At 40.8% G+C, this 25221-nt stretch overlaps 1 protein-coding gene across 2 annotated transcripts in view; it reads left to right on the forward strand.

The window, feature by feature from the left end:
* The window catches only part of LOC145981994 (putative G-protein coupled receptor 139), an 826163-nt gene that overhangs the window by 661482 nt on the left and 139460 nt on the right, over nucleotides 1-25221 (forward strand). For both annotated transcript variants that reach the window (XM_083115523.1, XM_083115524.1), the window contains one exon: nucleotides 15371-15407. The gene's annotated coding sequence lies outside the window, so the exon portion shown is untranslated. The remainder of the gene's footprint in view (nucleotides 1-15370; nucleotides 15408-25221) is intronic.

The raw sequence follows: 25221 nt of genomic DNA on the forward strand, positions 1-25221 counted from the left end.
GGGTGAAGGTAGAATCTCCTTCACTCCAGTCGTGACATCCGAATCCTGTCTTGGCTGTTCACAGTTCGTTCTCCTTGTTTCTTCATTACGCGCCTCAGTTAAAGAGACGTCAATAATTTTGTCATCGCTTATGGCCAGCCTGTTCAGTGGAAATATACCAGTAGCTGCAAGCTCTATATTTTCCATGTGCAAGGAAGTACCGACTTCACCCCACACAATAGTGCCGGCTTCACCCCATATAGTGTAGTTCTTCGTTTTGTACCAATTTACTATCAGTTTAGCAAGCAACACGGTACTTACTTTCTACACTATACACACAAACCTTACCTTACCATTTGTAATAATACGCAAACCAGAATAGTTAACGAAACACATTCTACGCCTTAGGTTATCGAGTTGGAAATTTATAAGCGAGATGACAAAGAGCGCGAATGAGACACCTTCAAAACAAGAAAGCCTCGTGGTTTGCTTGCTGTGTGTTCTTCGTTCCTCGTTTCCTCCCTGGCTGACAGAGTATGACTAACTGGTGCCAAAACAAGAGTTCGTTCAGTCCCTGAATACACTGTGATGTTGCCAGTTCTCCATACGCTTCGCGTTACCGACTTCGCCCCACTACCGACTTCACCCCGAATGACTCTATATCTCCATAACAGTACGAGATACAAAAAACTGTAGGAATCAATTTTGTTTTATTTGTCAATTCTGAATAAAACATGTCTTTATACAAATTTGTCAGAAACCTGTCTTAAATGAGTTATGATCGATTTTCTTTGTTAGTGCATGAAGTGTCAGCCATCTTGGATTTATGACGTCACACAGGCCATGTGCCATAATTGCGGGCAAAACACCTGGTAGTACATGATTGTGTCACGCTAGCAACGTATTACCGGTAGTTATATATTCCGAAAGGGATCGAGCGGTTTGCAGCCCGAGCTGGTAACCAACTGGAAAGATGACCTTTCGTTCGTGTTTCGACTGCGATAACCCGAAATCCCATCGCGAAAATGGCGGTGTAAGCGATCAGACGATGTAAACCTGATTTTTGACAAAGGTCAAAATAAACACTTTAATGCATCAAATGATGCGTTTCTGCCGCATAAATTAAATTTGATGCATTTAGATTTGTAAAAAGCTGTACCCGTTATTGCACCAATAGTGCATCGAGTTTCCTTAGAAGTATGTCAAGTTCTCTCAGTACCAAGGCTTTGATTTTTGTTGTTTAGCGCCACTTTTCTGCCACTTTTGGCTATTCGCGACGATGAGGATGAGTAGCTCTGGTAACCACTCCGCAACAAAGATCGGCCCGTCCCAAGGCACTCAGTGAAATGAAAATCGATACAAAATACTTTGACAAGTTTTCCACATCTTTCTTGTTAGGTGATTTTTTTACGCACGAAAACACATGCGGCTTCCCTTACGGACAGATGCTTGTTCCAGTTTTTCTGGATACTGTTCCTCGCTCCAGATACAACACAGAGGAATTGCCGGCAATAAAAATACCTTCAGAAAAGACACAAAAGTTGGAAACATATCTATAAAAGTGGAAACAACATCTGGCATATATAGTAACAAATTGTGTAGAGTTTTCTCGTGGTTCAATTGGCCATAAGCCTTATTGGAAACATGTACCTCACGTCGCTCTTTTTGGGGAATTTGAATTAATTTTACTGCTCCGACGGAAAGATATGTCTTGAAATAAGTGATAAAGTCTCTTTGGCGCTGAGAAGCAGAGACGTATAGCGCGAAGAAAGGGAACAGTGTCGAGGAAGTTGAAGAAAGTAGAGATAAGAACTAAAGGATTATATTCAAATGAATCGAACGGATCACGAAAAGAGTCAATTAGAATTGATTCCATGGAAAACTGAGTGGGATTGGAATGAACTGAGAATCAGATGCAAATCCTCGATGAAGTTAGAATAATGTTAGCAGGAGTTTCAGGGAAGTGATTGAACTGTAATCAATTCATTTCCAGGGATAGTTAGTGATGGAATAAGATAATGTAATGACTAGGCCTGAACTGATATCGATAAAGGTTTCGGAAAGTATTGATTGGAATGTTATAATCGATACCAGCCAATACTTTTCCAGGGTGCAAAAACACAGTGCGACGTTGTGGAAGTCTTGAAATTACACGAAATGCATAAGTTTCATTATTTCAGCAACAACGTTGTAGGGAGACGGGTTTTGTAACTAGAGTGCGCGTCAAATCTCCTGCATATGGCCTTGAACGGCTGAACAGCACCAGCGAATCACAGACGTGCGGCGTTTCCTAGTTCCGTGCTCTCCGTGACAAGGCGTTTCGCTCAAACACGCTGTCTCTTTTCCGTGCGAGACATGGCACCGCTGCAGTGCGCTGCTATTGGCTATCGCCATATGCAGGAGATTTGACGCGCACTCTAAATGATTATCTAGTGTCAAATTATGAAAATTAGCTCCGTCTCGTTTGCTATACTTTTGGACACTAAAGGCACGGCCATGAAATTAGGCGGGTGGCAGAAGTTCGCGCTGTTGCCACGTCGGAGCACAACTCCCTGTGTTTGGAGGTTTAAGGGCAGTCCGACGTGTAGATGTTGGACTCCATTTCTGGGGCCTGACGCTCGAACTAGGCAACGCAGCAAGGTTGACGTTGCCACGCAGTACGCGAGAAGCAGCGACTTCTGTCCCGCTCTCGCTTTGCTTTTCCCACATGTGGCACCAGCGCAATTCTGCCCAACCACCTGTTTTCTTCGCTGTACGTTTAGGTGTAGTGTAGGTGTATTCCGGTCTCAGGTTCGTGCAAGGAAATGACGTTCAACTAAATAGACGAATAGCCGTGTTAAAGTTCAACAAATGCCTGTCTGCTACTTTAAAAGTTCATTCGATTAGTTAGCACGCACCACGTGACCACACACCCCTCCAGAACGTAGTGCACTTGGTGCAGGAAGGAAGTAGACGAGTCGGTGTTGCACCGTGTAACCAACTATAATAGACGCGTGAATGCAAACTGTCAAGAAGTGCAGCGAAGTAGACTGGGCTATTGTAAACACCATAATTAATTTACAATGACATTACCGTATTTTCCCGCATAATCGTCGCAGATTTAAGCCATTTTTATTAAGTGGAGAGCAAACATTATGTGAAGTTATTTCTAAATTGTGCCGGTATTACCGGTACTTAAAATAATTTATTAGTAGGTGAACTGCAGTTTTTGGTTCAAGATAAGAATGTACTGAATGCTCTTGGATGTACGTAACAATGAAGATTCCAAATTTACGAAACATTTTCTCCTCGTGAGTTTAGCAAACATTCTTCCGGTCTGAAAAAATGAAAGTTAGCACATTAGTTGTTGTGATTTGTGCATTACAGTCGAAATATTACACTTGGAGAAAATTTACTAGAGTGTTGCGAAATACTGACTTTCAAAATTTATTTATTTATTTATTGAGAAAATTTCAGATACAGCACGTAGCCATTTTACACTGAAATCAGTAACAATGAAAAGAACAAAAAATAAAAATAACAAAATAAGACAAAATATTAATATAAATAAGTCAAGATAGCACAATTAAATATTAATTAGCAACATATGTTCTGATGGTTGACCGAAAGGCGTACTCTTTGGAAAATACATCAGCATTTGATGGGAGGTCGTTATATTGAGTGGGAAGTCTGTCGAAGAGCGATCTTTTTTGAATTTCCAGTCTAGGCTTTTTTGTGTAAAAGAGATGTGTGTTGCGTGTTGAGCGCATAGGCACTCGAAAGTGGAATTCCTGGAGGAGCGTGTTGCAACGGATTCTGCCATTGACAATTTTGTAAAGATATTTAAAATCATTCAGTAAACGGCGCTGATAGGGAGTCTGTAAGTTTAGAAAGGTGGTGTTGAAAAATTGCGTAATGAGGAAACCCTGTAACGAACTATAGCAAGGAAAAAGGTAAGAACAGAATCGATTCTGGAGAGCTAAGTGGGACATGCCATGGACCAGACTGAAGAGCAGTATTCTATTATTGGGGAGATGAATGATTTGAAGTACAAGGTGATGGCTGAGATGTCACTAATTTCGGTGAAACGATACAGTAAACCTAAGAGACGCGTAGCCTTTTTTGTCGTGCCTGTAATATGTTCTTCAAATGTGAGTTTTTGAGTTTTGTGTCCGATGGTTCGTCTCTGCTTTCATTGGCTTTGTTATCTGACGCACCGATGTGACGATTACGGGATGAAAAGTTGTAAACCAATTCTTGGACTGAAGAAACAGGCAGAAAATCAAGCACCACTTAGGGTTTGAATATACAGACTTTCCCCACCATTTAGAGGAAAGTCAACAAAACTGACATAGGGCTCCTAAACCGACAAACCACTATTTCACAGCCGAGAAGTCCTTTCCCTTTGCGGTAAGAGGGTAACTATTCTTTAGGCTTCCAAGATAATGTGCGACCAGTGAAACGAGCGCTGCTGGCGGTTTTCTTTTTGTAGGGAGAGATTTTTGTTCTTGGGTGATTTCAATACCTTCTTTTGTCTGTGCATAACACTATACTATTTATACTGGAAGGATGAGTAAAGTTTTACAGTTTTATCAGGTGATTGTAGATAGAATAACGATTCCGAACATGTGTTTCTTTCAGTTGTGAAGATGTGGTGTTTGTAAATTTTTTAGGTTATTGTTATTGATAGCGTCGTACTGACATACGTCAATAATTGGGTTCCCTAAACCGTTGCGAGAGATGAAGATATCCAAGATGCTGAATGTATTTTGGTGTAGGACTTTATGCTGAAGATGCCAGTGGTGAAGAATGGATAATGTGCATCATGCGCAATCTTGGGCTCATTTTCAATGTGCAGGTGCAGAACATGACCTAGGCGTCTGTTTTCTGTAAATGACATGTCATTGAGGGCTAAATAGTCCAAAGAAATTGTATTTGTTTCATGATGGTTAAAGAAATTGCTTTATTTGTTAGTAAAAAAACATTTACATATATTTGTTTATGTTGCTTTGTAATTTAATTCCATATTTAAACAGGCATGTCTGTTTAGGAACCCATTCCCTCAGATGGCATAATTGCACCTGAAGTGAAAAAACTATTTTGCGGAACAAACTGTTGTTGTTGGGCATGGAATTGATGTACAAATTGATGTATTCCACATCGGAAAATTCCTTCCCTGCTGCTGCGAGTTAAGAGTAAAAAACAAAATGCTATGTCGGTTTTGGTGACTTACCTCTACGTTACTTTTCTGCTACTTTACGCTCATCACACCGATGATGATGATGATGAAGAAGGGACTGTCAGGAATGTCGCCGGGACTCGAACTTGGAACATTCTGTGGCGAGATAGTGCATCGACCAGATAACGCATTCGGTCACTGAGACGGCTCATTATCATATCTGTGATTAGTGTCATTACCTATATGTCCAGACTTTTTGGTCAAGGAATGATACTGACTACATTGCTAAATCCCCGCCATGAGCAAACGTAACTTCCATCAAGCATCCTAGTTCGTATTGAACTGCCACAAATCGCCTTATGAACAAAGTATCCTCTTTTAGAGCTCGGCGTGGGTTTTCACATTATGTAATTACTAAGGCTAAGCCGTTACCACTGCCTCTGCTTGGAGATCAGCTTTGAACCCATGCTTTATTTGGAACCGGAAAGTTCGGATTTATTCTTCAATGTGGGGCAAAGTAGCGGACGCCCCGGGTCTATTAGCCTGCCCTCAGGGAAAATGAAGAACTAGATAAATACACAGTAATGAGACTGATTTGATGTTGTCCCACGTGTGCATTCTATCTGTGACGTAACATGTTCCATTATATAAAACCTTGCAAATGCTCATGAGCTTGCGATGGGCATGCTGGGAATAATGCTGCCATGTCGTGAGGAAGGTGTAAAGCCATGGACCATCGACTGAACATCATGTTTCATGAAAGACATTCGGAAAAATGCTTGCGGGAATTAATAATTCTTGAGTTCCATTGCTGTGGAGGATCACACACAGCTTATTTGCTACGGTCTTCCAACGAAAGGACAAATTTCAGAATGGAAGTCACTAAGTTTACCAAAAGGCAAGCAGCTCCAAAAATTAAAGGTGAAAACAATGTGTTCTTAAAGACAGCAAGTGCGTTATTCATCATGTATTTGTTGCAAAGGGTGAAACAGTAGCTGGCTGTTACCATCGTAGTGTTTTGAATGATTATGAAAGAGAACTGATCGTGTCCAACCTCAGTATTCTGAAACTGGCTTATCACAGTACCAGCGAGCAGTGGTTGTCTAGATATTCCTAGTCCAAAAACAAGTGAGTGTGTTGAATCATTCTGCCTACCCTCCAGATGTATCGCCCTGTGATTATTTCCCGTTCCCGAAAGTGAAGCTGCTGCTGAAATTATGCAGTTTTGATTAACACAGGACCATCCAACAGGTTGTGACGTTCATACCACATGAAGACTTGCAGATGTTGGCCAAGCGTTCCAACTGCTGTATTGATGCAGGAAGAATGTACTTTGAGCAGGCACTGTTCAAATATGTTGTTTCCATTTCATTTGATAACGACTGTCTCATTACTTAACGGGCACACTGTGTAAATCCTCTACAATCCCAAATTTGTGTACGCTAATCCGAAATCATCCCTGCTCCTCTCTACTTCTCCACTGATCTTTTTCTGACACCACCACGGACTGGAAGGAAGTCCACACGGGAAGAAACGTATGCGAGTGATAACTATGCTTCGAATAGTTATGCATTTTGCATATAGCACATACTAATGCATATGTTCAGTGTCTTCAGGATATATTGCATATTTTACCGATTTTTTTCTTACAAATGCATATTGTACTGTTTCTGTCCGAAAATTTGTAGTTTCCTTTGTTTGGAGCAATTCAGAAAATTATTCATTTGTCAGGTGTTCTTCGTAGTCAAGACCGGTTTGTTATTTTTGTTCACAGGTGAGTCACATCTCTCTGGAAATGCCCCTGCTATATAGAACAGGTGATAATGCAGTGCAGTGCTAATGCGCGTAATATCAATCTTTCTCTACCGGTTGTGGGAGAATCGTTAGTTGATGTGGAGAGAGTGTTTTCAGAGTATAAAAGTATTCTCGTGGCATAAGTTTACTTTTGAGGATCTGAAACAATACGTAGTTATTAAGTTCAATAGTAACCTTTCATGCTGAGTAGAATGAGAGACAGCTGGTAAAATTCCACCTTTTGCTAATCGTGACGTTCAGTGAAGTCAGAAAGAGTTAGTGGACTTATGATAAAGATACATATACAAAAACCATATGTAAAATATGGTCAATTGTCAATAAGGTAAGCCAAACCATATTTTACTTATGTAAACAGTGGAATTAATAAATAGTTACAAGCTCTGGCTAAATTTTCTGAGTTTTCTAACAAAATTACTGAATCCAGAGCGAACATTCACATGAACAGGGAGTTGAACTGGCGTGAAATTGGACCAGCGCGAATCCGTCCGGGAGCAACAGATTTGATGAATTCTTCGGAAGAGACCAGCCGGGAAGTTTCTCTCCAAATGCAATCCTCCCCCACACTTTTAATTTCCACCCGTTTCAAGCTTCATCGAGCTTTCCAGAGAGGAGCTGTTTTACGAAAGAACAGGTCACAATGAACACCTCATCTGGAGCAGCGATTGAACCGATCGAGTGAATCTCGTCAATGCAAGAAACCTACTAAGAGGATTTTATGATTGACTCTCTGAACAAGCACTTGTTAATTGAGCTCTGTATTCTTCTGAATTAAATGCTATTGTATCGCATTAAGATTCGAAAGCTATTGATTGACAATCTTCGCACAACACTTGTTAGAATTAGGATAAGAGGTAAGATATCCATTCCGTAAAGGAAGATGGAGGAAATTGTGGAGGAGATGAGATCAGAACCACACACCGGTCGCCTATACTCCTCAGGTATAAATTTATTAAAGACTGGGTGAACTCCAGAGCTACTACATCAAGATACATTGCTAGAATAATTCCCATCCTGTGCTCTTTTCATTTTAAAGAGATTGGAGACAATGCTTAACATAATAGTGGTCTGTTTTTCTCAGAAAAAAGCAATGTTTTTAATTTTTGCACTTTTTTCGCATTTTTAGTTTTTGGGTATATTGGTCATTTGTTTCCCTTCTTTATGTTTCTCTGCATTTTTGCCTCTTCACTTCCGTTGTATGTATTTTAGTCGCGTTTGCGTCTCCCAAAATTCTGTAATGTAAAATTTATATTTTAGTTCCGCTCATCTGCAAAGAGGGACGGAGACAGGTTTAAACGTTGCTGACAGCTACAAATAAAAAAATGTTTTTACTACCAAGTATATGGTTGTGTCCATTTATTCAAGTACTTTCAGAAATACATGCTTGATTCTCTTCCATTTAATGAAAACTTTCAACTTGAATCTCTGAATCTAAAGTAGTGTGGGTCATCAAGAAAAAAAAATGTTTTCGTGTAAAGCAGAAACGTCAAATGGCGTGTGCAGATACTACATACCATACTCTACTTAACACTTATTCACCATACCCATTCATACACTTATCATAGCGTGATGCCAGTTCGTTGAAACCATCATTGTACTCGGTTGCCGCCAATGTATCCAACCATGTAGTGACAGTGTGCTTCTCAGTCAGTAGTCGAAGGACCCTTCTGGCACAGATTTTCTTGTACTGCAACGATTTCGTATACAAGAGGTCGTGAAATTGCAGGAAAAGAATGTCTAAGGTGAAACGTCGGTCAGCCTAAATTGCTTAATCGATCTTTGTCTGTAAGGCCTCTGATGGTGGAGTGTGCTGTGTGCTATAGCCGAATGTCCCTTCTTTCCGGATAGCACTTTGCCACGGCTCATGAACTCAGACACGCTTTCACTACATGGTTGAATACATTGGCGGTAACAGAGTCAATGATGGTATTCACAAACTGGTATCACGCTATAAGTGCTTGAATGGGTATGGCGAATATTAAGGTATGTAGTTTCTATATCATAAATGTTTTACACACACTATTTGTCGTTTGTGTTTAATACCAAAGCGTTCCTTTTTTCCTGGACGACCCTCGTATATGTCAGTTTCAATAGGTGTTTGGCCATTTTATAATAACCTTATAAGCTGAGAGTCCACTTTATGCGGCCAACAGTTTACTACAGTTTATAGTGGGATTGAACCTGTAACCCCTTGCTTACAATGTTATTGCGTTACCAGTGCGCCATAGGGGATACTTACAACCTTATGAGTTGATACACATAAGATATGTTCTACATAAAGTTTAATCGGCAAATTTGAGAACCGTCGACGTCAGTGTTTTTAAAGGCAACAGACCTAATATCAATATCACTTATCTATGTGCAAATGCCTCTCTTAAACAAAAGAAGCCAGGGCTTGGTTCGGTGATAAATTGATTGATTTTTTCTGCCATCTAAGGCTAATCGCGAAGATGAGGATGAGTGATGATATGATGAAATTGATAAAGAGACTCTCACAAAGTACACCCCTAGCCAGGCCGGGATTCAAACCCAAGATCCTTGACGTCGTAGCGCGCTGTCGTAACCACTCCGCCGCAAAAGTGCAGTGGCCCGGAACATTTTTAAGAACATTTTTTATGTTTCACTTTTGAGAATCTAGAAATGGGAGATCAAAAGAAATGACAAAGGAAATATGGGCAATATGAAGACGTACAAAGACAAGAAGGAAGAAAAACATCTACAATAACAAGAAAAAATACCACATAAAGATAAAAGGGGAAGGAAAAGTAGTGTATCCTTACTTCAGCGGGGTCGCGACCCCCTTTTGGGCCCATGTTGATATTGTAGGGTCTATATGAGGAAAAACATACTTTTAGAACCAATCGTGTATACTAACAAGGGAGGTTATCTAAGTGTCCCCATACGATTTCCATGAAACTTGGCAGGTGTATAGAGGGGCCCAAAGGAAGAAATGCGCGTTTTTTTTGTTTCGGCTAGAAAACTGTTTTAGGGGGCAAAACCCCCCTCAAATGTCAAGATGAGGAGAAATTGAATTAGGGATCTGACCCCGAAACCACGTAAATATGGCATAGGAAGAACACGCACATACGAGTATAACTGGAACACACACAGCACAGAGGTATTTACCAGTGATATGCACTTCATATCTCAAGTGTCCCACGTGTGTATCTGCCAGTACTATTAGCACAGAACTTCAGCCGCCATCGTCCTTCACGATAACACTTGCGTTTGGTACCGACAATTCTAGAGTTATGTGCTGTGTTTGTTCCAATTTTATGTGCGTGTTCTTCCTATGCCTTATTTACGTGGTTTCGGGGTCAGATCCCTAATTCAATTTCTCCTCATCTTAACATTTGAGGGGGGGTTGCCCCCTAAAACAGTTTTTTAGCCGAAACAAAAAAAACACGTATTTCTTCCTTTCGGCCCCTCTATACACCTGCCAAGTTTCATGCAAATCGGAGGGGCACACAGGGGTCAGATCCCTAATTCAATTTCTCCTCATCTTGACATTTGAGGGGGGTTGTTAGCCCCCTAAAAACGTTTTTTAGCCGAAACAAAAAAAAAACGTATGTCTTTCTTTGGGCCCGTTTATACAACTGCCAAGTTTCATGGAAATCGGAGGGGGACACTTAGATAACCTCCCTTGTAAGTGAAATACACGAACGAGTTTTCGAACCGTTTGCCGATCCGTTCGCTACGAACGGATCACCAGCCTCTCTCTCGCCTTTCTTAACTTCCGCCTTGAAGCTCCAGCCTTTACATTGCATTGTTCAAATTGTTTGCTTGGAAGGGGTTTAACGCTTTCCGTCAGCGGCTGCGAATCACGCTGAAGGGAGCCGTTAGCCTCGGTTTGATTACTTTTGAAGAACTGTTTGATCATGCTTTTTATTCCAATTACTGAGACTGGATGGAGAAAGAAAGTATCGCCCTCAGGACAAGGATCAAACAAAGGAAAATGTGTTTCCAAACAGCGAATCTCTCACTCGTAACAGTTTCCTTTACTAGATGGCGCTCGAGATGCTAAGCACCGGAACAATATAGCTGACGTGGATGCCGAAGGGTGAGAGGGAAACACAAAACAGTTCAGATAAACAATAAAGCATTGAGCAACAATACACAGTGCGGCGATTCGAAAATGAGACCAGCGTTGCGATAATTCTGCTTATCTGATATTGTTTACAGAAGGTTGGTTGTTCACAAACGAAGCGGTCAATGACTAAAACTAAACTCTATGGTACAACGGCCCTTTTAAGGACCAGTCTGGGTCATTCCAATGAGGAACGCGTGGTCAGCGCGTCGAATTCCGCCACCATTGTTAACTAGTTCTCTAGCCCATTCCTCAACTTCTTGTTTTCAAGTCGCCCTCCGGTTATCTTCACCATCCTGAGTCAACACAGAAATGTTGGCACTTCCACAGAGAACGTTCACATTAAAAGAGATGAGCGCTAATCATTCCTATGCGAGAGTCCAGTGAGATAACATCTTAACATATCTATTTCAAGGTATTCCAGATGGGTATACTATTGTGTTTATAAAGTGACAAATATTCCTTTTACGAGCAACGTGGATAAGCCTATTAACAGTGAACACGGCGCCTTTTCAATTTCATCAGCCAATGGGAAGCACTAGCGCTTTCTGCGGCTGCTAAATGAACTAATCTCGATGCCTTAGAGCGCAATTTAAACTGTTACAAACTTCTGCTCTACACGGGCGATGGAAAATACTTTCTTTCTGATGAGCTCAAGCGTGGACAATATTTTCATGAGCCTCTGTTTCCTTCTGCCAACATTATCTCTTTTTTCTATTCCATTCTGTTTCTCTTTTTCTTGCTATTGGTGTAAGAAGTGACCTTTTCTAGAGACAACCTCTTTTCCACGCAGTACACCCTGGTCTGTAGTGTGGATTTATAGCCAGTATCGTTTCATAAATCTCATCTTGTCATTTTCACACCCATCTTCGCGACTAGCCTTAAAGTGGCAGAAAAGTGAAGGAAAATAAATCAAATCAATTTTTCTTATATCCCTCTTTCTATTGATGTCTTCTTCAGTTTTTCAGATATGCAGGGTGAGTCAAGAGTCCCTGACCACCCCTTAAAATGAAAGGGAATGTAGATTGCAGCAATTGGTCATGGTAGTAATATGTTAGGCCTAGGGGGAAACTTTTTGGTGCATGTCATGACAACGTCCGCCATCTTGGATCCAACTTCATTTCTTTAAATGGAAGGGGGCATGTTGAGTATGGTTTTGGGCTAGAATTTCACCAGGAATTCAGTGGTGCAGTCAGATTTATGAAAAGTTATAATAATATTTGTCTTCCTCTGTTTCTCTCATTTCCTTACTTCTTTCATTATCTTTTTTATCTATCCTTCTCTTTTCTTGTGATTGCCCTTCCATCAATTTCATCTTATCATGTTCATCCCCATCTTCATAATTAGCTAGAAGTGGCAGAGAAGCGAAGTAAAATGTCTCTCTCTCTCTCTCTCTTTTTTCGTTTCTTTAGCTATTTATCAGTTTCCCTCTTATTTTCTTTATCCTTCTCTCTATGTGTGATTGCTAGTCTACTTAAATGATTCTGAAACTTTGTCTATTTAGGTGATCTGACTATTTTACGGTGGCCTTGAGCCCACCATCGTCCTCTAGCGCCAGATGTTTCCACGGATTCGAAGGTGTTTCGCGTTAATTGTCGCAGAATGGCTTGGGACCCGTGGAGTGTTGCTTTCGACGCCAGGGCGCGCTTGAGAAATTTACTCAGACAGTCCCCGCCTCATCTTCCGTCCCGCGGGACATATTCGTCCCGTCCGCAGCCCGATTTTATTACCTCTCATGACAGTAACCGTCGAGTTCTCAAGATGCTTGTTTCGCCAAGACAATAAGCGAGGCAATCCACGTTCATTACAGTGTGCGCCACAACTGGTAACATGGCATCGCTAGCGTGGGGGGCTATGCTTTAAGGAGCTGTTTCTTATCACGATGGCAGCGTGATCTTAGAAATGAGTCCTTAACCTAGTTATAGCCGCTGGTAATAATTGTGAGTAATAAAAAAGAGCATGGAGTGCAGATAAGTATCATTCTTGTTCAGTGTGTAAGGCTCTCCCATACTTGTAATCTACCGGCAACACATGTTATGAGTATTATGTGAATACATCATAATGTAACATACTGACTGGGCCGTTACGAGAAGAAATAACGTGCTAAAACCCGCAATTATCACCACCTACTAGGGATGTTCAATATATAAGTTTCCCTGTGCTATAAGATATTGTATAAAGCAATGCCATTAAAAAGAAGCACATGGTTGACAAGCGCCATCCTTCGTCTACAAGGAACAACAATCGATTCGTTATCAGACGTGAAGGCGCATGCGCTCAAGGGCGAAAAGTAAATGCTTGTTCGGAAAACAAACATTGGATAAACTGAAAAACGCAATTCGACATAAGCGACTAGGTCTCCTGTCAGCTGGTGTCATTCTTCTTGACGATAACGCTCGCACCCACTCAGCAGTGCAAACACAACACAAAATTAAAGAATTGGGGTGGGAACGGCTGCCCCACCCTCCATACAGCCCCGATTTAGCGCAGAGTGATTTCCATCTCTTTCCGGTGTTAAAGTCTGAATTGCAAGGTTACCGTTTCGAAACAGATGAAGAAGTGTAGCGGAATGTGAGAATAGTGCTCAATAGCCAGAGCCCTGATTTTCTTGCAAAGGGTATGGACAAATTGGTGTAACGGTGGGACAAATGCCTGAATCTCTATGGGGATTATGTGGAGAAGTGACGAAGGATCCTCCTACACATGTATGTATAGTTTTCTAATGTATCTTAAAAATAAAAAAAATACAGCATACGGAAACTTATATATTTAACGACCCACGTAGCAAACCCTTCGGTATGTCGGATCGAACTGGGTTGATGTAGTTCACTGATCATTCATCCTCGATTATGAAGCAACTCGCGCTATTCATGGTAAGCTTGATGGTAAGGTGCGAGAGGTACTAACTCACATACGAATGGTAAAACACAACACACGAGTTTTAAACTCCCAAAGACTGGATCAACATGGCTGTTGGAAAGGTATACCTGTCTCTGCACAGCAGCTGAAGATCTGCGAAGAGAGGTTATGGTAGGGACCATACAAAAGAGTCTGACTTGCGACACCCCTCAACACGGTCTCCCCAACTCGTGCTCCTCTCTCTCTCTCTCTCCCCCCCCCCCCCTCTGCTATACCTCATAACTCACTACTCGTTTGACTGACCACTCACCCCCGTCCTTCCAGACATTTATTCCAATCGAATTTACTCAATAATGCCGACTCAGTTACCTGTAGTTTCTTCCTTGATTGATTGTTTACACCTGTTTACAAAAATGGCGATCAAGGAAGCTAGGCAATGTCTGACAAGGCATTCCTTACATGTTTCTAGCTATTTTCTGTCTGGAAAGGTGATGGCTAAATATCTGGGATTGGGGGTTCTTTGTACTTTGCACCAGATCGTTACGATAAGACATGAGTGACATCTAAACTGTAAGTGAAATTTAGAAGCAGGGGCGCCCGAACGTTTTACATAACGCTTAAGCGCATTGCGCAAATACTTACAATAAGAATAGTGCTAAAAATAAAATTATTTTCATTCTTCTCTCTATTTCTTCCGTTTTAATTTTCTTTCCTAGTGTTATTTCTCTTCTTTTTCTTCTTCCGCGTTTATTTCTTCCCTTTCCTTCCTTTTCCTTCATTGTATTTCTTTTCTTTCTTTCTTCCGTGTTAATTTTCTTCTTTTCCTTCATTGTATTTCTTCTCCTTTTTCCGTATACATTTTCTTCTTTCTTCTCCTTCATACTTTGCCCCCTTTTCTTCTCCCGCATTCATATTCTTATCTTTCCTTCCTTTTCTCACATTGTCTTTTTCTTTCTCTCGTTCGCATTCCTTTTCTTCCTTTTCCCTCATTACATAGTTTTTCCTTCTTCAGCATTCAATTTATTTACTTTCCTTCTTTTCCCACTTCTATCTTCTTCCTTTTCCCTCATTATATTTCCTTTCTATCTTTTATTTTTCCGTATTCATATTATTCTCTTTCCTTCCTGTCCATCATTGTATTTCTTTTGTTCTTTTTTCCTCAGTCTCATTCTTCTATTTTCGTTTTATCATTCTCTTTTCTCTTCCTCAGACTCATTCCTCTTTTTCATTCTGTGCTTTCTCTATCAGAATTTCTACCTTAATAAAGGCGACAAGGTCCTTAAAACAAGAATAAATCATAATTTGAATCCTTAGTCTGTCTCAATTAAATTCAGCAAAGCCTCGGAAATGTACTCTTACATCATAACAACCCTGTACATTATAAGTGATTCTTCTGTCATATATACACATTGGTTTCACCATTTGGTGTTTACTTGTCCGAAAGTAACTAACATTTAAACCTTTCTTCCTTTCAGACTAAGCAGACACCGACCAGGTGCCATCAGGTGTCAGGTGAGAACTTCTTGCTTTCTGTATTCTTAGGTTTTACTTCGTTACTTGCAAATACTGCAACATGGAGATAGTGACGAATAGGCCACCAGTAGATTGACTGGTTGATTGATTTGGTTAATTTTACTTCGGTTTTATGCCACTTTGGCTAATCGCGACGATGAGGATGGGTGATGATGTGATGACATTAATAAAACGACACTCGCAAAGAACACCCATTCCCAGGCCGGGATTCGAACCCGGGACACCTCGCGTCATAGCGTGCTGTGCTAATCTCTCCGCAATGGAGGTCGGCCATGTGACAAATAGAGGGATTGTTTCTAGTCTAAGTTTGTTTTAACTTTACTTTATGTTCAGATAGGCTAATCGGGACAGGGCCTATGCTTTAAAGTTTATTTTAAGCCAACTTTATGTTCAGGTATGCTAATTGGGATCAGGCCGATGTTCAAAGTTTGTTGTAAATCCATTTTATGTTTAGACAGGCTAATTGTGACCGAACTTGTCAGTTTGTTACATCTCCACTTTATACTCAGATAAGCTAACCGCAACTACTTTGAATTGATTTATTGATTGATTTGCTTTATTTTACATTGCTTTTTGTGCCACGTTTGGCTAATTTGCAAAGATGAGTGATGATATGATGAAATTCATGAATGGACACTCACAAACATCCATGCCCAGGTCAGGATTCGAACCCGGGACCCCTGGCGTTGTAGCGCGATATGCTAACCACTCCGCCACGGCGGCCGGCGGAACTACCTTTTAAATTTGAAACCGAATCTACTCCTAATGTATTAAGACCGGAGATCAAACATAGAACCCTTTGATTACAGGGCGATAACATTACATCACGTTATACAGGAGAAACGATTGTTGATTGTGTAGTATGCGTGCGTTTGTGTGTTGCAAATGTACCTAACTTTGTTATGTCACCTTTAATTCAAATGAGGGAATAATGAGATATACTTTTATGTAGGAAACGAGTCATTTGTTGATAGAATCGAACCCTGAACCTTTAAATTTAATAATGGTCGTGTTTTCGTTTCCAACCATCTGCTATGTTTCATCTACTTACGAGAAAATCAAATTGCGAGAAATGTTTGTGCAATATCCTGGTGGGTACGCAACCCAATTAACCTTGTAGATGAGCACGTTGCGTAAGTACAGGCGCTAAAAAATTAGCTGAGTGAAAATCACTTAACAATCAGTATCCACCTGATTCAGTTATCTACACTGAAATTGCATTTGGTTGATTCTCTTAATTAACGTCGCAAATCTGTTCCACTAGTTTAACAGCGACGGATAGGTGAGAGCATCGTGGAAGTTAAGTGACACGGGAGTTGTAAAAATCTGCCTTCTCAAGATTTCAAGTGTCCTGTCACTTTTGACAACGCAGTTTATGCTTAGAGGATTTTTCAGTGGTTTCCAAATTATGTAACCATATTAGGCGTTATCTGTCACATATATTATGCTCTTTGTACACATTCTTTCTCTCGTGTCTCCCGTCCTCTTCTTTCTTTCTACTCTTCTTTATTTCTTTACCCCTTTTCTTCCTTTCTCTCCTTCCCTCTTCTTTTCCCATTCGCTCTCTCTTTGTCCCCATCTCTCCTTTTTTATTTATCTCTTTCTTGCACTCTAATTCTCTCTTTTCTCTCTTTCTTTCATCCTAATTCTCTCATTCTTCCACCCTAATTCACTCTTTCTTCCACCCTAATTCTCACTTTCTTCCTCCTTAATTCTCTCTTTTCTCTCTTTCTTTAACTCAAATTATCTCTTTCTTCCCTAATTCTCGCTTTTCTCTCTTTCTTCTACTCTAATTCTCACTTTTCTCTCTTTCTTCCACTCTAATTCTCGATTCTACACTTTCTTCCACTCTAATTATCTCTTTTTCTCTTTCATCCACTCTAATTCTCTCTTTCTTCCACTCTAATTCTGTCTTTCTTCTACTCTAGTTTTCTCTTTAATCTCTTTCTTCCACTCTAGTTAGTTCTTTAATCTTTCTTTCACTCAAATTCTCTTTTTAATCTCTTTCTTCCACTCTAATTCTCTCTTTAATCTCTTTCTTCCACTCTAATTCTCTCTTTGATCTCTTTCGTGCACTTTAATTCTCTCTTTAATCTCTTTCTTCCACTCTAATTCTCTCTTAAATCTCTTTCTTCCACTCTAATTCTCTCTTTAATCTCTTTCTTCCAATCTATAATTATCTCTTTAATCTCTTTCTTCCACTCTAATTCTCTCTTTGATCTCTTTCGTGCACTCTAATCCTCTCTTTAATATCTTTCTTCCACTCTAATTCTCTCTCTGATCTCTTTCGTGCACTCTAATTCTCTCTTTAATCTCTTTTTTCACTCTAATTCTCTCTTTAATCTCTTTCTTTTACTCTATAATTATCTCTTTAATCTCTTTCTTCCACTATAATTCTCTTTGATCTCTTTCTTCCACTCTAATTCTCTCTTTAATCTCTTTCTTCCACTCTATAATTATCTCTTTTATCTCTTTCTTCCACTATAATTCTCTCTTTGATTTACTTCTTCCACACTAATTATCTCTTTAATCTCTTTCTTCCACTCTAATTCTCTATTTAATCTCTTTCTTCCATTCTATAATTCTCCCTTTGATCTCTTTCGTGCACTCTAATTCTCTCTTTAATCTCTTTTTTGCACTCTAATTCTCTCTTTAATCTCTTTCTTCCACTCTAATTCTCTCTTTAATCTCTTTCTTCCACTATAATTCTCTCTTTAATCTCTTTCTTCCACTCTATAATCTCTTTTATCTCTTTCTTCCACTATAATTCTCTCTTTAATCTACTTCTTCCACACTAATTATCTCTTTAATTTCTTTGTTCTACTATAGTTCTCTCTTTAATCTCATTCTTCCATTCTCATTCTCTCTGTATTCCTCCCATCTGCTGACCCTTGCCCTCCTCCACATTCAGTCTTCAATCCTCCTCTAGCTCTTATCTTCATCAATATCCTTCACCTATCGGTCTTCTATTCTACGGGTTTTCCTCTTAATATTCTTATTCGTCCTTGGTCCTAATCATCACTTCGCAATTTTCCTTTTTCCTTTACATCCAGGATTGTACTTGTCAGCAGCGACCTCTCAGATAGAAGTCTTTCCAAGCACACTATATGGGGTTGAGATATGAGGAGTATACTGAACTCTCAAATTGCTGCATTTCTTTTTCCGTAACTTAAGACATGGCTTCTGGGAAATGGGGGTCGACAACGATAGAATATTCTCTATACGCTTTGGAGATGTGTGTCGTAGTAAGGTTTCATTATCACATAAGCTGGATGAAGGTAGAGGAAGAGGAACACAACTTGCAACGAGCATAACTAATTCGCAAATGTACTCAACCTGATGGAGATTGCATTCTAATCGGAGCAAGACTCCAGGATGTCACAGATCACTATGTAGAGATTAGAGCGGGATATTAAAAGTGATTAATTGCTCTTACACGTTCATCCTGCAGCCTCAATAGGATTACCCAGGCGACGGGATGCTGCGCTTAAAAGTGATTTCTCCAGAGCAAGATCTGATCTTCCACCTCGTAAGAAAATGATGTAATTTCCTTGCCATCGTTTTTTGTCCTTGGCTTTATTTTCCCTCCGCATTCTCATCTCGCCTCGCGTTATTTAATTAAAAACTGATAATGAAGAGTTTTCGACCTTGAAGCGTCTCGTCAGGAATGTTGTTTACCCGTCAGCGTTTCCAACCGCAAGAGTATTTCGCTGAACGCAACTTACTTCCAAATCTTTCTAACTTCTGATTTAAAGACAATCTAACACAGCATCTGGAAACATAGTGCACCCTAGATTGTAATTGTATTCCCACGGGCAGAAGGGATTCTTATTACCCCGGGTATGTTTTATCTTCAAGAGAAATTGTGAAAACTTTTCCATTACAAAGTTTAATAAGTTATTAGCGACTCTTCCTGTTTATGGTGTTGCGTATCCGAAACAAATGCTCTTCTCAAGTTGCTTGATGGATTTCCAAAACTTCTTCTTCACAAGGACAAAACTTCAGCTAAATTCTTCCAACGCACAAGGCCTCTGAGGAGATGGGGAGTTATCTCCGGTTCAAATCTCACTCCATTACTAGGCAACAGGAGGATAACTTAAGTGGGTTCCATGGAGATTGCAAGATTATAAACAGAAGAACGAACAGCCTCGTTATAGTATTGTTTTTATCTACAGTCTTGCATTTCATAAGGCATTTCTCTTCTTACGAGAAGCCATGTGATGTTGATTTTTGAATGTTACTAACAAGCAAATAGGCCGGGAAATAATATTAGATCATTACACTCATCTTTAGTCTTCCGTCAAATTTTATCTGCCTTTGTACTCTGTCCAAGGAGTCTGTGCAGCAAGCAAACGAAAACAAGTCATCTGCGCAAGTAGTGACTCAAGACGAATCGACCAATGTACGCCTGAGAGGAGAAACGTATTGCATGGAGGAGAAAACGCAACTGCAGCTACCCGACGTTTGCAGAAAGTCGCAGCTCGCTCCGCCCTCTCGCTTTCTCCCCTTCTATACCGTTATGCGCGGCGTTGCTCAGCAGCCTCCGTGGAGATAGTGTAGTACTACCTCTACCTCCCAGATGGCATAGTGTAACGTCGTCGCCATGTAATTTATTGATCCGGTTTCGATCCCTGGTGGAGGCACTCTAAACAGTGGTTCAAATTTTATTTTTTTACGTAGCATTTTTGCCACTTTTATCTAATCGCGACGATGCGGATGAGTGGACTAGATGAACACCCATGCCTAGGCCAGGACTTGAACCCAAGATCGATAGTCCACCACTTAATGCGTTCAGACACCGAGGACAATGGTTCAGATCGTACCTTGAACTGCAGATCCAGTCACGATTAGCCTATTTAAGCATAAAATGAAGTAAAAATAAACTTTGAGAAGCTTTATCTGGTAGTCTCTTACCCACGCAAGGTAACACAGCGAACTGAGCTGCATTAGTCTAGTCTGTAGGCGTCTGACTGCCACGCGAGAGACGCGGGTGGATGATCTGAGGTCGGAATTCTTCCGGCCTTGTCTCCACATAAAGCGGCTCCGACGCTCGCCCAGCCTCAAATCAATGGTTACTTTGTGGAAACGCTAGGGTTTAAAGGCGGACGGAGGGTGGTACTGATCACATCACCTCCATAATGGCCTAGATTGAGAATGTGTGAAGCCCTACCACCATGGCACTGTGCTACTTTACCTTTTGTATCCTTTTTACTGCTGTGCATTGTTGATATACCTTGTTCTTATGTAGTTTCTAAGATCGACTTACAGAATATTGACAAGGATGGCCAATCGTGGAATGATCTTTCTCAGGATACGGACAGATGGAAGACTTATGTTCCTACCCTCATAAACCTTTGAGTTTAGGTATTCAAGAGAGTTACTTATTTTCTCTGTTTAACCAATAATAAAACCCTTGTGTGATATATCCCGTAGACACCCCAACTACATGCATGTGGATTGGGCGCTGTTACCGAGCAGAAACTTCCACATGATTGTAATAGACATGATTGACCTCCCCCCCACCAGTCTAATTGGAATGCATTTGCTCGTGCCTGTTAGATTGCAATCCTTGTTGCATTATAGTTCCCAAGGGAGGATATCTATCCTTTGATGTGGAAGCTGTGTTATAGCAAGCGAGCCTATTAACCTGAGGCTGTGTTCCAGGCCCATTTATAAGCCGATCAGGTGTTTCATCGCCTTACGGTCACTAGCTCATATAGGAATTGATTCCGAGTTCGTAAGTGTTGTTATAAGATGCTTTTCTCTACGCGGTATATGATGATGTAGTAGGAGAGAAAGAAAGCCTTGATTACGTATCTCCTTAAGTTCCGTGCCCTATCATATGTTTATATAATATTTCATTGTTTCTAAGCGTAGAATACACTGAATTTTCAGAAAGTCGTGTCATTGATGTTGGATCAAAATAATGATCTACTCACAATCGTTTGTTTACACTTCTTTTCTGTACATATTGGACATATAGTCTTCGTGATGTAAATGTCTAAAGTCTGTGAGGAAAACTCAAAGGGTTCTTGATTCAATCCCGTTGAGTAGGCATTGTACTGTTGCCATGCAAGTGCACTTACAAACAAGTCTAAAACTAAGACTGTAAGTACATGCTGATACTGTACATTCAAGAAAAATTTCTACATACGTTATTGAGTTGCGATCATATTACGTTCATGTTTAGACTACATCGTGTCGTGTGCATTTCTACACAACCTACAGCCTTCTTACCGCCTTTTTCGACAATCTCTACAAGTCGAATTGCTTGCTTTGGCTGTTTATTTACGGAAATAACCTATGATTGCTTCGTCTATCTTCGTTCACTTTCGGGAATAACCGATGATTGCTTCGTCTATCTTCGTTCACTTTCGGGAATAACCGATGATTGCCTCGTCTGCCCTCGTTCACTTTCGGAAATAACCGATGCTTGCTTCGTCTGCCCTCGTTTACTTACGGAAATAACCGATGCTTGCTTCGACTATCTTTGCACACTTCACGGAAATAGCCGAATAGTGACGAACTCTGTATAGTCGCCCGTTTGGAGCCCATGAATCGCTTTCACAGACCGTCGGCGACTGCTGCCCGTGTGAAATTAATGTCAAATACTGCCATCCAATACCAGACCCAACAACTCAGTGGGAATATGGCTGCAAACTTTTAATCAATGTGTAAATTCGTAACATACCCTTCGGTATGTGGGATCGGACTGGGTTGATGTAGCTCACGGATCATTCATCCTCGATTATGGAGCAACTCGCTATTCATGGTAAGCTTGATGGTAAGGTTCGAGAGGTACTAACTACACACATATAAATGGCAAAACACAATACTTGAGTTTTGAACCCCCAAAGATTGGATCAACATGGTAAAAGGAAATGTACACCTGTCTCTGCTTGGTGATGGACTTCCCACGGTGAGTAATTATGATCGTGACTGTACAAAGAGTCTGACTCGCGACTCCCTTTATGTTCTTCCTCCAATCGTATTTCTCCCTCTCTCCATCTAATGGTTGTAACCCTACTCTCAATGTTGAATCTAAACTGACCACTGAACCACGTCCTCCCAGACATTTTTTCCAATCGAATTTACTCTGTTCCCTGTAGTTTCTTCCTTGATTTCGTTTGTTTACACCTGTTTACAACAATGGCGATCAAGGAAGCTCGGCAATGTCTGGCAAGGCATTCCTTAGATGTTTCTAGCTAATTCCTGTCTGGAAAGGTGATGGCTAAATATCTGGGATTGGGGGTTCTTTGTACAAGGTTGTATAAAAAATGTAAGGTGAATTTATCTGTAAAACCCACAGTTTTTTGTGTAGCTAATTAAATTTTTTGTATGTGTCAGATACCAAGGTGATGCAAGTCTGACGGCAATTACAGTCTTCTACGTCAACCCGTCTGGTACCTAGAGCAATTCAAAGATGGCGCAACGACTTGAACATTACTCCAAGGATGAGGTGCGCAGTGTTATTAGTTTTTTATGGGTCAAGCGAAAGAAACCATTTGAAATTCATCGAGAATTGTTGTAGGTCTATGGAGAGAGTGTTACGTCGCAGAAACAAGTGTATGTGTGGTGTAACTCGTTTGCAAGTGGTAGGAGTAGTGTGACAGAGGATGACAGAAGTGGCAGACCAGCAACGTCCATCACCGACAGCAATGTGTGAGATGTGGATGCAATGATTCGTGAAGACAGAAGAGTCAGGTTGCATGACATTGCTGATGCATTGAACATCTCATATGGTTCAGTGAGGAGTATCGTCCATGACCAACTTGGCTTCAGGAAAGTGTGTGTGCGCTGGGTGCCCAAAAATCTGAGTGAGGACCAAAAATACCATCGAATGGGCATTTCCCTGACCCACCTCACACGATATGCCCACCAAGGCAGTGGTTCCTATGTCGAATTTTAGTATCATACCATCTGTCAAACATACTACAGTTTCATATTTTTTCTATGCACGTTTTTCAATAAATCGAGAATTCACCTTACTTTTTTATACATTCTAGTACTTAAACATTTCCAATGATTTTATAGATTGTTACGCCATTAAGGAAATCAACCGTCAGATGACGCAACGGACAAGTTTCTAATTGCAATTCTTCCCGTTTAGCAACCTCACGGCATTATTCTGTTTTCCCAGCCGGTATTTCAGGTCAAGTTGAAGCAAGTTCGAACACGCTCCGAAGTTTGGGAGGACTTTTCCTTGTAGATGTCGCTGGCATCACAGCGGTCAGTCTTTGGTTATTCATGACCAAAGATGTCGGGATTGATTTCCAGCGGTCCACCGCAGCCTTGCATGCATTTTAATTGACCGTGGCTTTCTTGGACATCTCTTGATGCAATCAGTGTATCCAACCTGCAGTATATGTATCTGGTTTTAGTGCATGAATTCGATAGGGTAGTGGCTAACGCTGTTGACTTGTAATCCTTATGTTTCAACTTCGATTTCCGGAGAGAAACAGTCTCAATTTTAATTGTATGCCCCGTGTCGTTTAGTGTACATTGGGTCCAGGATTCTGTGGAGAAAGGAAACGAAACAAATCCTCTGCGCAGGTGGTGACACGAGGGTGCTCAGCTAATGAATACGCGAGAGGCGAAGAGATTGCGTGAAGTGGGCAACACGGACCTCAGCTACCAACAGTTTACACCAGCGCCCACTCGCTTTCTCGACCTTTATGTGCGGCGTTGCTCCACACACTCCTGGGACAGAGTTAACATGAGCATTACATAGACTTAAAGCTATTCAAAATATTTTAAATTGTTTTGGCTACGCGTACGAGATTGTTAGCTACATTTGTGTACAGGGTGTCCAGAATTAAATTTGCCCTATTCAGAGCCCTCTGGAGCCCTTCCGAAGCAACATATTACACTGAAACTTTGTGTAGAGGCTATGGCGACCATGGGTAAGCAAATGCGGAAGGAAAGAAAAACATTGTTCAAATTTACACCACCAGGTGGAAATGTGGCGCTGAGAATTAAAATTCCTCTACTCTGAGCCCTCCCTGGAGCCCTTTCGAAGTACTGGATCGAAACTTGGTAGAGAGGTTATGGAGACAATTAAGGAAGCGCATGCCGACGAAAAAAGTAGTTAAAATATTCACCACCAGGTGGCACTGAGACGCTGCAGTAACAGCAACCAGTAATTTGATTTTACGTTGAAACAGCAGTGTTCATGTCCGTCAACGAGAATGAAGCTTTGGAACCATGAGACAGTGGGATCAATGGTCTCACGAAGCGTTTCCCAGGTATTGTTCACTGTGCACCAGTTTTAAGCTCCACATTCCGACCTGGTGGAGAAAATTGGAACTAATATATTTTTTTACGTCAGAATTCGTTTCCCCATGGTCTCCATGGTGAATTTCAATCAGTAATAATGAATATTCAATTTCAGTGACTTTTTCGATATGTAGGTTGGCAACACTAAGGAACCGGAAGATCCCAGCTATGTATATTCATGGGTAGCAAATTGCTAGCACTAAGACTGGATTCTGTGTGACGTTGTACGAGACCGCCTTTACTAGATATCCCGGCAATTTTCTGCTTCGGCGACTTCATGCGACATTATGCACAAATTGCAAAGCCAATCGAAATTCGCTTCTTCCCTGCCAATTAGAAGAAGGCAAATTTTTTGCAGTTTTCTCCATTTTTGTCTAATTCCAGTTTTATGATTTTGCTGCGTGGCTACTCGATACTTGGGTATGATGTGCGGTCATAAAGTTCTCGGACTGGTCAAATAGAACGTTTAACTCTCTAGCGTAAACCTTGTTAAAGCACACAACGATCTCGAAGCTCT

Source organism: Lepisma saccharinum, chromosome 30 (assembly GCF_977018435.1).
Source record: "Lepisma saccharinum chromosome 30, izLepSacc3.1, whole genome shotgun sequence".
Lineage (NCBI taxonomy): Eukaryota > Metazoa > Arthropoda > Insecta > Zygentoma > Lepismatidae > Lepisma > Lepisma saccharinum.